We start from the raw sequence: 13119 nt of genomic DNA, 5'->3' as shown, positions 1-13119 counted from the left end.
CTAAGCAACTGAACTGAACAGAACATACATGACAAATCCATAGATAACATCATACTCAACAGTGAAAAGATAAAAGTATTTCCTCTAAGATCAGGAACAAGACAAGGTTGCCCCTACTCTTGCCACATTAAACATGGTTTTGGAATTTCTACCAGAGAAGAGAAAGCAATAAAAGGAATACAAATTGGAAAAGGAGAAGTAAAACTTCTGTTGTTTGCGAAGGACATGATACTATGCACAGAAAATCCTAAATATGCTAGCAGAAATCTACCAGAACTCATCAATGAACTCAGTAAAGCTGGAGGATACAGAATCAATACCAGAAAAATCTCTTGCATTCCCACATATTAACAATAAAAGATAAGAAATATTAAGAAAACACATTTCCTGCTATATCAGAAGAATAAAATACCTAGGAATAAACCTACTTAATGAGGCAAAAGACCTGTACTCCAAAAACTATAAGTTGTTGATGAAAGAAACTGAAGATGACACAAACCAATGGAAAGATATGCTATGTTCTTGGTTTGAAATAATCAGTATTCTAGAAATTAGTACACTACCAAAGGCAATACACAGATTTAATGAAATTCCTAGCAAATTATCAATGGCATTTTTGGCAGAACTAGAACAAGTTTTTTTTCCCTTAATCTGTACAGAAACTCAAAAGACCCTGAATACCCAAAGAAATCTTGAGAAAGAAAAATGGAGATGGACGAATCAGGTTCCCTGGCTTCAGATCATATTACAAAGCTATAGTCATCAAAGCAGTATGGTACTGGTGCAAAAACAGAAATATAAATCAATAGAATAGGAGAGAAAGCCCAGAAATAAACCCACACACCTATGGCCATTTAGTCTAAGACAAGAGAGGCAGGAATATACAATGGAGAAAAGATGCTCTCTTCAATAAGTGGTGCTGGGAAAACTGGACAGTTACATGTAAAAAATGGTTTAAAGACCTAAATGTAAAACCAGATACTATAAAGCTCCTAGAGGAAAACATAGGCAGATTACTCCTTGAACTAAACCACAGAAATATCTTTTTGGATCCATCTCTCAGAGTGATGAAGGTAAAGACAAAAATAAACAAATGGGACCTAATTCAGCTTAAAAGCTTTTGCTGACAAAGGTCTGAATAGCCAAAGCTATGGTTTTTCCAGTAGTACTGTATGAATGTTAGAGTTCGACCATCAAGAAGGCTGAGTGCCAAAGAATTGATACTTTCAAATTGTGGTGCTGGAGAAGACTCTTGAGAGTCCCTTGGAGTGCAGGGAGATCAAATCAGTCAATCCTAAAAGAAATCAACCCTGAATATTCAGTGGAAGGACTGATCCTGAAATTAAAGCTCCAATACTTTGGCCACCTGATGCAAAGAGCCAACTCATTGGGAAAGACTTTGATCTTGGAAAACATTGAAGGCAGGAGGAGAAGGGGATGGCAAAAGATGAGATGCTTGGATAGCATCACCAACTCAATGAACATAAGTTTGAGCAAACTCTGGGAGATAATAAAGGACAGGGAAGCCTGGTGTGCTGCAGTCCATGGGGTCACAAAGGGGTGGACATGACTTAGTGACTGAATAACAACAACACAGCAAAAGAAATCATTTTTAAAAAAAAATGAAAAGAGAACCTAGAGGTTGGGACAACGTATTTGCAAATGATGTGACCAGTAAGAGATTAATTTCCAAAATATACAATACACACAGCTTATACAATTTAATATACAAAAACCAAATGACCCAATCATTAAATGGGCAAAAGATATAATGCACATTTCTCCAAAGATGTACAGATGGCCAAAAAGTACATGAAAATGTGCTCAATATCACTAGTTATTAGAGAAGTGCAAATCAAAACTTCAATGAACTATCACCTCACATGGGTCAGTATGGCCATCATCAAAACATCTACAATAAATGCTGGAGAGGGTGTGGAGAAAAGGGAACCCTCCTACACTGTCGGTAGGAATGTAAATTGATACAGCCACTACGAAAAACAAAATGGTAGTTTCTTTAAAAACTAAAATTACAGCTACTGGGACTTCCCTGGCAGTCCACTGCAGCAGGCACAGGTTTGATTCCTTTTGGGGGAACTGGGATCCTGCATGCCATGGGGTGGGTGTGGGTGTGTGTGTGTGTGTGTGTGTGTGTGTATAAGTAATTAATTTAGAAAAGAGAGTTACCATATAATCTGCTATCCCACTCCTGGGCATATATCTGAAGAAAACCATAATTTGAAAAGATACATGTGCCCCATTATTCATTGCAGCACTATTTACAATAGCCAAGACATGGAAACAAGTGTCCATGAACAGATTAATGGATAAGGAAGATATGGTATATATACTTGATAGAATATTAGTCATAAAAAAATGAAATAATGCCATTTGCAGCAACATGCATGGACCTAGAGATTATTATACTAAGTGGAGTAAGTCAGAAAAACAAATACTATATAATATCACTTATATGTGGGCTGTAAAATATCACACAAAATGAACCTATTTATAAAACAGAAATAGACTCACAGACCTAGAAAACAAACTATGGTTACCAAAAGCAAGGGGAGGGATAAATTAAGAGTTTGAATTAAAATATACACACTACTATATATAAAATAGATAACCTAAAGGGACCTACTGTATAGCACAGAGAATTATACTCAATATCTGTAATAATTTGCAATTGAAGAGAATGGGAAAAAAATACACACATACACATATGTATTACTTTGCTATACACCTCAAACTAGCACATTATCATAAATCAACATTTCGGTTTAAAAAATTGTTTAAAAAAGAATGTCAACATCACTAATGATCTGAGAAATGCAAGTCAAAACCACAAAGTTATTATCTCAAACATGTCAGAATGGCTGTTATCAAAAATGCAAAAAATGACAAGTGTTATTAGCAAGGATGTGGAGAACAGGGAACACTTGTACACTGTTGGTGGGAATGTAAATTCGTGCAGCCACTATTAAAAACAGTATTGAGGTTTCTCAAAAAATTAAAAATAGAACTACTATGTGATACAGCAATTCCACTTCTGGGTATTTATCTGAAGAAAATAAAAACACTAGCTCAAACAGATAAATGTATCCCCAAATGCACTGCAGCATTATTTCCAATATCTAAAATATGGAAGCAACCTAAGTGTCCAGCAACAGTTGTGTGGATAAAGAAAAGGTGAAAAAAATATATATATACATATAATGGAATATTATCCAGTTATAAAAAAGATTGAAATCTTGCCATTTGTGATAACATGATGGACCTTGAGGGCATTATGCCAAGTGAGATATGCCAGACAAATACTGCATGATCTCTCTTAAACAATGAATCTAACAAAACAACAACAACTAAAAACCAAAAAACTGACCTCATAGAGACTGAATTGATGGTTCCAGTGATAGTAGAATGGGGGAGGTGACATAAATAGATGAAAGGGTAAAAAAGGTAAAAAATTTAAAAAAATTTTTTTTAAGAAACTTAGTCTATCAAGTGGTAGGAAGTGAACCACAAAGACAAATTTTGAAATGCAGTGATATGCAGATTGAATACTATCGGAACTGAGAGGGGATAGCATCTGCTAGAGGACTGGTAAGGCTTCAGGAAGACACAGTATCTGGATAATCACTGTGGACCTTCCAAGAGGTGGAAGAACATGTTTTAGGGTGTTTTATAGAAAATGGAAAGATGTTCATGCTGTTAAAAATATATGTCCAATTATTTCCAGCTGATTCAAGACAATGATTCCAATGTACAGCTCTTAACAGATTCTACTGGCAAAAAAACCTAAGTTTAGCATGGCTGAGAGTTAGCTATTTCCCCACAACCTTGTTTAAAAGGATACAATGAAAGTGACTCTTAGATCAAATTCTGCCTAGAACATGTATTTGTTAAGCGTTCTTACACCTTCCGATGCAGCAGCCACTGAAGAACAACAGCCATGGCTCTGCGCTCCCAAATGGCTGTGGGCCTCAGCAAGGGCCGCGAGGTGACCGCGAACGTGGGCAAGCCGAGGCACAGCGCCGCTGCGGGCGCCTCGGCAAACACACCACGTTCATGCGGGACGTGACCTGGGAGGTGTGCGGCTTCACCCCTTATGAGCACCAGGCCACGGAGCTGCTCCAGGTCTCCAAGGACACGTGGGCCCTTGGAGTAAAGGGTGGGGACACACGTCCGCACCAAGAGGGAGAGAGAGGAGCTAAGCAAGGCCTGGTCGCCAGGAGGAAAGGGGCAGCCAGGAAGGACCGAGCCCTTCCCCTCTGTGCACAATAAATTATTCCAGAAGAAAAAAAGAAACACATTATTACAAGCAAGCACAAAACTGCCCATACAACTTGTTTTGTCAGGCTGATAAAGTCCTAGCCCATTACCAGTTTGAGTGATTTGATCACACTCTGTATGACAGGTTCACTCATACTAGATATGATAATATTCCTTTAAACAGACAGTTTAGTTCAGACACTCAGTCGTGTCCGATTCTTTGCGACCCCATGGACTGCAGCACGCCAGGCCTCCCTGTCCATCACCAACTCCCAGAGTTCACCCAAACTCATATCCATTGAGTCGGTAATGCCATCCAACCATCTCATCCTCCATCATTCCCTTCTCCTCCTGCCCTCAATCTTTCCCAGCTCAGGGTCTTTTCAAATGAGTCAGCTCTTCTCATCAGGTGGCCAAAGTACTAGAGTTTCAGCTTCAACATCAGTCCTTCCAGTGAAATTCAGGACTGATTTCCTTTAGGATGGACTGGTTGGATCTCCTTGCAGTCCAAGGGACTCTCAAGAGTCTTCTTCAACACCACAGTTCAAAAGCACCAATTCTTTGGCACTCAGCTTTCTTATAGTCCAACTCTTACATCCTTATGTGACTACTGGAAAAACCATAGAGCCTTGACTAGACAGACCTTTGCTGGCAAAATAATGTCCTGCTTTTTAATATGCTATCTAGGTTGGTCATACTTTCCTTCCAAGGAGTAAGCGTCTTTTAATTTCATGGCTGCAATCACCATCTGCAGTGATTTTGGAGCCCCGAAAAATAAAGTCAGCCACTGTTCCCACTGTCTCCCCATCTATTTGCCATGAAGTGATGGGACCAGATGCCATGATCTTAGTTTTCTGAATGTTGAGATTTAAGCCAACTTTTCCACTCTCCTCTTTCACTTTCATATCAAGAGGCTGTTTAGTTCTTCTTCACTTTCTGCCATAAGGGTGGTGTCATCTGCATATCTGAGGTTATTGACATTTCTCCCGGCAATCTTGATTCCAGCTTGTGCTTCTTCCAGCCCAGAGTTTCTCATGGTGTACTCCGCATATAAGTTAAATAAGTAGGGTGACAGTACACAACCTTGACATACTCCTTTTCCTATTTGGAATCGGTCTGTTGTTCCATGTCCAGTTCTAACTGTTGCTTCCTGACCCACATACAAGTTTCTCAAGAGGCAGGTCAGGTGGTCTGATATTCCCACCTCTTTCAGAACTTTCCACAGTTTATTGTGATCCACACAGTCAAAGGATTTGGCAGTCAATAAAGCAGAAATAGATGTTTTTCTGGAACTCTCTTGCTTTTTCAATGATCCAGTGGATGTTGACAATTTGATCTCTGGTTCCTCTGCCTTTTCTAAAACCAGCTTGAACATCTGGAAGTTCACGGTTCTCGTATTGCTTGAAACCTGGCTTGGAGAATTCTGAGCATTACTTTACTAGCATATGAGATGAGTGCAATTGTGCAGTGGTTTGAGCATTCTTTGGTATTGCTCTTCTTTGGGATTGGAATGAAAATTGACCTTTTCCAGTCCTGTGGCCACTGCTGAGTTTTCCAAATTTGCTGACATATTGAGTGCAGCACTTTCACAGCATCATCTTTTAGGATTTGAAATAGCTCAACGGGAATTCCATTCTATCACCTCCACTAGCTTTGTTCGTAGTGATGTCTGGCTCTAGGTGAGTGATCACAGCATTGTGATTATCTGGGTCATGAAGATCTTTTTTTTTTTTTTACAGTTCTTCTGTGTATTCTTGCCACCTCTTCTTCATATCTTCTGCTTCTGTTAGGTCCATACCATTTCTGTCCTTTATTGAGCCCATCTTTGCATGAAATATTCCCTTGGTATCTCTAATTTTCTTGAAAAGATCTCTAGTCTTTCCCATTCTATTGTTTTCCTCTATTTCTTTGCATTGATCAGTGAGGAAGGCTTTCTTATTTCTCCTTGCTATTTTTTGGAACTCTGCATTCAGATGCTTATATCTTTCCTTTTCTCCTTTGCTTTTTGCTTCTGTTCTTTTCACAGCTATTTGTAAGCCCTCCTCAGACAGCCATTATACCTTTTTGCATTTCTTTTTCTTGGGGATGGTCTTGATCCCTGTCTCCTTTACAATGTCACGAACCTCCGTCCATAGTTCATCAGGCACTCTATCAGATCTAGTCCATTAAATCTATTTCTCACTTTCACTGTATAATCGTAAGGGATTTGATTTAGGTCATACCTGAATGGTCTAGTGGTTTTCCCCCACTTTCTTCAATTTAAGTCTGAATTTGGCAGTAAGGAGTTCATGATCTGAGTCACAGCCAGCTCCTGGTCTTGGTTTTGTTGACCGTATAGAGCTGCTCCATTTTTAGCTGCAAAGAATATAATCAATCTGATTTTGCTGTTGGCCATCTGGTGATATCCATGTGTAGAATCTTCTCTTGTGTTGTTCAGACAAGAAACAACCAAAACCATGGTTAGTCCCAAAGTCTGGCCATGTCTGACAAACCATGGTTAGACCCAAAGTCTGGCTGTGGAACCACTGGGGGTCGCCTATGGCAGTGCCCTGAAGAGCCAGACCTGAGATGCCCTGGGCTGAAGAATGTAGTAAAGGAGGTAGAAGACTTATATGCTGACAACTATAAAACACTAATAAAGGAAATTGAAAGTGAAGTCGCCTAGTTGTGTCCAACTCTTTGCAACCCCATGGACTGTAGCCTACCAGGCTCCTCTGTCCATGGAATTTTTCAGGCAAGAGTACTGGAGTGGGTTGCCATTTCCTTCTCCAGGGGATCTTCCTGACCCAGGGATTGAACCCGGGTCTTCTACATTGCAGGCAGATGTTTTACCATCTGAACCACCAGGGGAACCCTGAAGAAATTGAAGATGATTCAAAAAAAATGGAGAGAGCCCATGCTCTTGGACTGGAAGAGATAATATTGTGAAAATGGTCATACTACCCAAAGAATCCCTATCAAATTACCCATGACATGTTTCACACAAATAAAATAATCCTAAACTTTCTATGGAATTATAAAGGACCAAGAATTGCCAAAGCAAATCTGAAAAAAAAAAAAAAAAACCCACAGCAGGAGGCATAACCCTGTGTCAGATTTCAGACAATATCACAAAGTTACAGTAATCAAAACAATGTAGCATTGGCACAAAAATGGATCAATGGAACAGAACAGAGAGCAGGGAAATAAACCCACATACCTAAAGGTACTTAATCTTTGACAAAGGAGGCAAGAATATACAATGAGAAAATCTCTTCAGCAAGTGGTGTTGGGAAAGCTGGACAGGTACATGTACATCAGTGAAATTAGAATGCCCTCACCCCATACACAAAAATAAAGTCAAAATGGCTTAAAGACTTAAATGTAACACATGACACTATAAAACTCCTAGAAGAGAACATAGGCAAAATATTTCTGACATAAATTGTAGCAATATTTTCTTTAGGTCAGTCTCCCAAGGCAATAGAAATAAAAGCAAAAATAAACAAATGGGACCTAATCAAACTTACAAGTTTTATACATCAAATTTGTTTATAAATCATAAACAAAAAGACAACCTACAAAACAGGGGAGAAAATATTTGCAAGTGACATAACTGAAAAGGACTTACTTTCCAAAATATATAAACAGTGCACACAATTCAACAACAATAATAGAGACCACCCAAGTGAAAAATGGACTTAAGACCTAAGTAGACATTTCTCCAAAAAAGAAATACAGGTGGCCAATAGCACGAAAAGATGTTCGACTTCACTAACTATTAGAGAAATGCAAACCAAAACTATAGTGAATTACCACTTCATATCAGTCAGAATGGACAGCATTGAAAAAAAGTCTACAAGTAACGAATACTGGAGAAAAGGTATCTTCCTACACTGTTGGTGAGAATGTAAACTGGTACAGCCACTACAGAAAACAGTGTGGAGCTTACTCAGTAAACCAAAAATAGAATTACCGTATGATCTAGTAATCCCACTCCTGGACATATATCCAGACAAAACTATAATATGAAGATATACGTGTATCCCTCTGTTCACAGCAGCACTATTCACAATAGCCAACACGTGGACACAATCTAAACATTCATCAACAGATGAATGTATGAAGATGTGGTACATATGTACAATGGAATACCACCTAAGCCATAAAAAAGAACAAAATAATGCCATTTGTAGCAACATGGATGAAACTAGATATTATACTAAGTGAGGTAAATAAAAAAAAAAGACAAATACCACATGATATCGCTGATATATGGAATCTAAAATATGGCCCAAATGCACCTACCCACAAAACAAACAGATCCACAGACACAGAAAGCAGACTTATGGTTGCCAAGGGCAGTGGGGTAGGAGAGGGATGGAAGGCAAATTTGGGGTTAGCAAATGCAAAGTATCATATTAATATATAGAATGGATAAACAAAGTCCTACTATATAGCACAGAAAACTGATGTATTCAATATCTGTGATAAATCACAATGCAGTATCATATAAAGAAGAGTGTGTATATATATATGTGGCTGAATCACTTTGCTTTACAGCAGAAATTAACACAACACTGTAAGTCAACTGTATTTCTATTTAAAAAAAAACCATCTAATATTTGCAAAAAAAGAAAAAAGACAAGTCACAAACTGCTACAAAACAATTTCAGGGCCTACATCTGATACAGGGCTTCTATCCAGAGTATATAAAGTACTTTCAAAATTTTTTTTTAAGTCTAATTTTTAAAAAATATATCTTTAATTGAAGGATAATTGCTTTACAATATTGTATTGGTTTCTTCAATACAGCATGAATCAGACATAGGTATACGTATGTACCCTCCCTCCCAAACATCCTTCCCACCTCCCATCCCATCCCACCCCTCTAGGTTATCACAGAGCCCTGGCTGGAGTTCCCTGAGTCATATAGCAAATTCCCACCAGCTATTTTACATATGGTAGTATGTATGTTTTCATGCTAGTCTCCCCATTTTCCCCACCCTCTCCTTCCCCCTACTGTCCACAAATCTGTTCTCTATGTCTGCATCCCCATTGCTGCCCTGCAAATAGGTTATTAGTACCATTTTTCTAGATTCTATATATATGTGTTAGAATACGATATTTATCTTTCTATTTCTGACTTACTTCACTCTGTATAACAGGCTCTAGGTTCATCCACCTCATTCTATAGAACTGACTCAAAAGTGTTTCTTTTTCTGGCTGAGTAATATTCCATTGTATATATGTACCACAGCTTCTTTATCAGTTCATCTGTCGATGGACATCTGGGTTGCTTCCATGTCCCAGCTATTGTAAACAGTGCTGCGGTGAACACTGGGGTACATGTGTCTTAGAAAATAACCTAATTTTTTAAATAGGCAAAAAGTTTTAACATAAAACTCATTAAAGAAGATATGCAAACAAATGAACATATTACAAAGTGCTCAACATTAGTCATTAGGGAAATAAACTAGTTGGATACAACTATACACTCACTGAAATGTGGTTGTTTTTGTTGTTGAGTCACCAAGTCCTTGTTGACTCTTTGCAACCCCATGAACTGCAGCATGGCAGGCTTCCCTGTCCTTCACTATCTCCTAGATTTGCTCAAACACATGTCCATTGAACCAGTGATGCAATTCAACCATCTCATCCTCTGTCACCCCTTTCTCCTCCTGCCCTCAACTTTTCCTAGCATCAGAGTCTCTTCCAGTGAGTTGGCTTTTCACATCAGGTGGCCAAAGTATTGGAGCTTCAGCATCAGTCCTTCCAATGATGCTATTAAAGTGCTGCACTTGATATGCCAGCAAATTTGGAAAACTCAGCAGTGGCCACAGAACTGGAAAAGGTCAATTTGCATTCCAATCCCAAAGAAAGGCAATGCCAAAGAATGTTCAAATTACCATACAATTGCATTCATTTCACACGCTAGAAAGATTATGCTCAAAATCCTTCAAGCTAGGCTTCAGCAGCACGTGAACCCAGAACGTCCAGATGTACAAGCTAGATTTAGAAAAGGCAGAGGAACCAGAAATCAAATTGCCAACATCCGCTGGATCACAGAAAAAGCAAGATAATTCGAAAAATAATCTACTTATGCTTCATTGACTATGCGAAAGCCTTTGACTGTGTTCAGTTCAGCCACTCAGTCGTGTCTGACTCTTTGCAAACCCATGGACTGTAGCACGCCAGGCTTCCCTGTCCATCACCAACTCCCAGAGCCTACTCAAACTCATGTCCATCGCGTCAGTGATGCCATCCAACCATCTCATCCTCTGTCATCCCCTTCTCCTCCCACCTTCAATCTTTCCCAGCATCAGGGTCTTTTCAAATGAGTCAGCTCTTCACATCAGGTAGCCAGAGTATTGGAGTTTCAGTATTGGAGTCCATCCTAAAGGAAATCAGTCCTGAGTAGCCATTGGAAGGATTGATGCTGAAGCTGAAACTCCAATACTTTGGCCACCTGATGCAAGAGCTGACTCATTTGAAAAGACCCTGATGCAGGGAAAGATTGAAGGTGGGAGGAGAAGGGGATGACAGAGGATGAGATGGTTGGATGGCATCACTGACGCGATGGACATGAGTTTGAGTAGGCTCTGGGAGTTGGTGATGGACAGGGAAGCCTGGCGTGCTACAGTCCATGGGGTTGCAAAGAGTCAGACACGACTGAGTGACTGAACTGAACTGAATAGTACATAAACAAGTAGGATACCCAGCTTGACAAATTGATTAAATTGTGTCTCTGAGGAAGATTAAGTCTATTCTACTTTTATATTCTAATGTGGAAATACTAGATCGGCCAAAAGGTTCATTTGTGTTTTTCTATAAGATGTTACGGAAAAACCCAAACGAACCTTTTGGCCAACCCAGTATAAAACTACTCTGTATAAATCTGGATTCATTTTACAGAAATAAGCAGGAAGCCTCCAGCATCCACGGAAGTCAGGTGGAAAAATTCTGTTCTTTACTTATCCTCCTGCCTCAGCCATAGCTTCCAAATGGATGAAAAGTCTGTACAGTTCCCTGTTGGATCTGAGTCTAAGAACACAGGGGAGGAGTATGGGGAGAGGGCTGGGTTATGTCTCAGGGAGCACCATGAAAAGCAGGTGAACCAGACGACAGGACACCAAGACTTGTTCTCTTGCTTGGACTTTGCTATTTGACTGGCCTTTATGATATTCTGGAATTGCAGTACACAATTACTGTTTTCATGTTGTATTCTCATCACATTCTTTCTGCAGCTCAATTCCAAACATGGTGGCTCTTTAGAAACTAAATGTTGAGGAATTTAAAGTGAGGAGCAAGCTGTGAGATGCATGGAATATTAAAAACTAGGACCAAGATTAGTTGCTATTGGTATAAATTTTGTATGTATATCCCAATAGCAATTATGTCCTTTGAGATTGTCTTGGAAAAGTCATTTGAAGAGACCACTCCCCTCCCCCACCACCAACCAAATCAACAAAAACAACAAGAATGCAGAAATGAGGTAAGTGGAGTTGTTTGGGTAAATGCCTTCTTTCCATTTATTGTGTACCAACCTCGTCTTTAAAAAAAAAAAAAAACAGTTAAAAGATTATGGCGATTAAAACCTGCTTTAGTTACAACTTTATCAAGAAGCATTTAAAGGATACTTCATTTCTAATACTATCTTAATGATAAAGTACCTTTAATTTTATTAAAGCCATTTCATATCTCTTTCTCACAGGTTTTAATTATAAAAGCTGTCCTTAACATTTTACACATTTACAGTTTCCTCCATCACCTAGCCAAGAAATTTTCCAAAAGCATTACAGTTTTTAAAAAAAACACAATATACTTATGGCCATTATTTTTCCATCCTTTTTTTAAAAAAAAATTCTCGAATGTATTTTACATTCTGGTTCCATTCTTCTGACTCATACACATTTGTAAACTTTCACATTTCTATTCTTTCAAGGGCCATTGTTCTTCCTCTTCTGTCTCACTTGAAATGTATCCATTAATGAGTAGCAAAGAAAAGCATCTTGGTGTGGGACAGCCTGGAGGCTTTGGAGCCATGAAGACCTGGACTTGGATGCTGGCACCAGCACCTATCTTGGAGGAGTGATTGAACACCTTTGTTTCTCTTTCAGCATCTGTAAAGTGGAGATAGTAATGGTATCTGCCTTGCAGTGTTGTCATGGGGATTAAATGAGATGATGTATGTTCCAAAACAGAGCCACCCTAACTCTCCACTTTTTGCAAAGTACTCTCAAAATCTTTTTATATTAACATTAATACCAGTACTGGTTGCACGCTACACCCTGTGCTCAGTAGGTTATATATATTATCTAATTTAATCCTTACAACCACTGTATAAGTCCTAGTATTGTGTCCAGCTTGCAGAGGAGGTAACTAAGGCTTAAAAAAGAAAAAAAAAAAAAATCAAGTTACTTGTTGACTCAAAGTTACTCAGGGGATAAGTGGCAAGAGAAGAGATCCAAATGTGCCTTGTCTTGTTTGGGAGCCTGAGACCTAGTGTACTGACTGCCTTCTTGCTGAACTTCTGTATCTGACTGACCTTTGACCTCCCTACTCTTCTTCTACAGAGACCGTGTTTTCCTTCTTGTTCAAGAGACATTTTCTAGCTTTGATTTTATAATGATTTTATCATCTCAAATATTTACCAAGCAAAATGGATATAAATTAACAAATTTAATACTGAAATGAACAGGGTGCTTTATTTTTATTTTTTGGTATAAAACCTTTCCTATGAGTTTCCATCTTTGTCTCAAACTTCAAATTCTGTAGCCACTTTCTGACATAGTAGCAACCTTGCTTGCAAATTCATAGATCCCCTAAGTCATGCTCGAGAGTGCCTGGCATTTCAAATTGTCT

The 13119-nt window shown here is 38.8% G+C and overlaps 1 pseudogene; it reads left to right on the top strand.

Moving 5' to 3' along the window:
- The first annotated feature begins 3955 nt into the window (after positions 1 to 3955).
- On the top strand, positions 3956 to 4311 carry LOC110142697 (large ribosomal subunit protein eL36 pseudogene; annotated as a pseudogene).
- Positions 4312 to 13119: the final 8808 nt, after the last annotated feature.

Source organism: Odocoileus virginianus, chromosome 18 (genome assembly GCF_023699985.2).
Source record: "Odocoileus virginianus isolate 20LAN1187 ecotype Illinois chromosome 18, Ovbor_1.2, whole genome shotgun sequence".
In the NCBI taxonomy this organism is placed as follows: Eukaryota; Metazoa; Chordata; class Mammalia; order Artiodactyla; family Cervidae; genus Odocoileus; species Odocoileus virginianus.
The sequence above is the reverse complement of the archived record's forward strand: the minus strand, read 5'-3'. Positions and strand labels throughout refer to the sequence as shown.